The sequence below is a fragment of the Dermacentor silvarum genome, chromosome 10, assembly GCF_013339745.2.
Source record: "Dermacentor silvarum isolate Dsil-2018 chromosome 10, BIME_Dsil_1.4, whole genome shotgun sequence".
Taxonomy (NCBI): Eukaryota; Metazoa; Arthropoda; class Arachnida; order Ixodida; family Ixodidae; genus Dermacentor; species Dermacentor silvarum.
This window is the reverse complement of record NC_051163.1, coordinates 153,519,062-153,521,561: the sequence shown is the minus strand read 5'-3', so window position 1 is coordinate 153,521,561 and position 2,500 is coordinate 153,519,062. Positions and strand designations below refer to the sequence as shown.

Genomic DNA, 2,500 nt, shown 5'->3' with positions numbered 1-2,500 from the left:
CCATTTGCCCGTAAGTTGAAACACCACTGTGTCTCTGTACAATCGCTGTACTACCGTGTGTCAATTCTCACTTGCAAGGATTCTGTTAGAACAGCATTCAAGACCGCCTATAGAATTGTTAAGCATTGCGGTAAAATGGTTAGAGCCCGCTGCGAGATAATGATTTTGAAAAAAATTACACAGGCCTGCGCGATGCACGCAGCACACTCACAGCGTAAGCGGGTGGAGCGGCTCAAGAGTAGCTCCAATTTCGGCACCACGCACAACAGGGTCATCGCGGCAAAGTCTCTTCGCCACGTGTTTACGAGAACGATCTGAACGGTCTGCCCGGCGTCGACGGTGAGCTGCGGCTTGTAATGCTCTCGGCACCACAGTCTGCTGAGCCCGATCAAGCCTTACAACTGCAACTTACATGTCGGGCACGCTGCGTTTGCAGGCGCCTTACCTAGATGGCGCCACCATACTGGCGGAGGCTCGGGTCATCTGCGCCAGCGCGCTTGCCTAGGGAGTGTTTATAGGGCATTTTTTCCGCTGCCCAAAAGCAAGCGCTTGCGTGGCTCAGTAGTAGAGTATCTGGCTCCCACGGAGCGGGCGCGGGTACGATCCCGGCGGGAACCGGGTACTTTTTCGCATTTCCGGCGATAGCGGTTACGCGGCGGCGGACACCACCGCGAGCCGAATTGGAATGAGCCCATAACAGCTTACGCTGCAAAAAAAAAAAAAAAATATGGGATATTTACAGTCACGATGAAACCTTAATGATGTTACAGCGCTACATTTTTTAATCAGATCGGAAAACGTTGGAAACACAAAAAGGAAGGAGACAGGACCAGCAGCCGTACAAGTGAAGCCTTTCTTCGGTAGAACTAAGACAATCTTAAAGCACTGTGACAAGAAAGCTCGTAAACTTGCAGAAGCCTTTCACATACAAAAGATGCGCCGTGATTGCATATCAGAGCCGTCTATCTCTTTGTTAAATTGCGAGACATAAATGCTTGGTGATTTATTCCGCCTGAACTAATGACATGCGCACGGATATGGTGTGTTCCTTCTTTGCGTTTTCTTTCTTAATAAGCTTCAGTTGTTAGACAGCACTCGTTCCGTGTCCTTGCTTTCTTTTGCTGCCGCTGTTTTCCGCGCTGATCCAAAGAATGCATAAATTTCAACTCTCCCAGCTTTCCACGTTACTGCATGAATACCTAAGCTACTACAAAAGATTATGTGATGGTACCAAATTTCAATTGTGTATGATATCTGCTGGCGTCGATGGCAAAGTACTTATATATTCAATAATGTTTACATAATCCGTTACTTTATGCAACAGAACGTACCAAAAAGAGCTCTCTGACGCCGTATTTTATCCTAACGTGTACGCGTTATAGAACAACAGGCGCACCACAACTACAACGTCTTCTTCATTCTTCCGCTCCAATGTTATAATCACTGTACGACGGCCTCACTCAGCGACCTTACAATTATCACTGCGTGGCGTCAGCCGTCCCTATCCACTGTCGGCAAATTGCTATTGTACGCATCGCTTAATCATTTGCGAGCACTTACCACGTTTTCCATCTCTTCAGACGAGTAGGGGTTATCTGCTTATGCATGCGTGTCCTGGACAAAATTTCCTTATTTATAAACACGTTTAGAAAATCAGCTATACCTGCGTTTTCCTTCCAATCCACGTACTGTCGACTCCATACCGATTAACGGTGCCTATAGCGCCTATTATCACGGCTTGGTAACGCTGAATAGGTATACTACCAGAATGATTGATGAGATGATCGAACATTTTTATTGAGCGAATTTTGCCCGACTAGCACAAGCAACGTGAAGGTAGATTAGTGTTCGCTGACCAATAAGTCCAGAGAGTATTTTCGTTTTTATTATAACATATCTATTTGGAGGTCATTTGGAGGTCATACAGAAGTTCAAGCTCGTTGCTAGGCTCAGCTGCGAGGAGCGGACCCTTCGGATAACGCAGTGTAATAAAGATCTTCTCGTTATACGCAAGTCATTGAACGAACTTGCGAGAGTTCAACGACCTGTCTCGCACTCTGTGTGACCTGCCGCGGTGGCGTAGTGGCCAAGGCGTCGGCGCCGCTAAGCCCGAGGTCGCGGGATCGAATCCCGGCCCCGGCGGCCGCATTTCGATCGCGGTGAAATGCAATAAAATAGAAAGAAAGAAAGAAAGAAAGAAAGAAAGAAAGAAAGAAAGAAAGAAAGAAAGAAAGAAAGAAAGAAAAAAAAGAAAAAAACAAAGAAGCCAGTGTGCCGTGCATTGGGTAAAGAACCCCAGGAGGTCGAAATTAATCCGGAGTGACCCACTAGGCGCGCCCCTCATAATCATATCGTGGTATTGGCACGTAGTTTAAAGCCCCCATAAATTAATTTAAACCTAATTTAAAATTTAATTTACTCTGCAACAGCGAGGTCGACGCGTACGACCAATGCGCCCACGACACCCAGCTGGAAGCGCGCTGTTCGTCGGGCTACGAGG

At 47.0% G+C, this 2,500-nt stretch overlaps 1 protein-coding gene across 1 annotated transcript in view; it reads right to left on the bottom strand.

Annotated features, from left to right (window-relative positions):
* The window catches only part of LOC119431931 (titin-like), a 59,060-nt gene that overhangs the window by 37,081 nt on the left and 19,479 nt on the right, over positions 1-2,500 (bottom strand). The window lies entirely within an intron of this gene.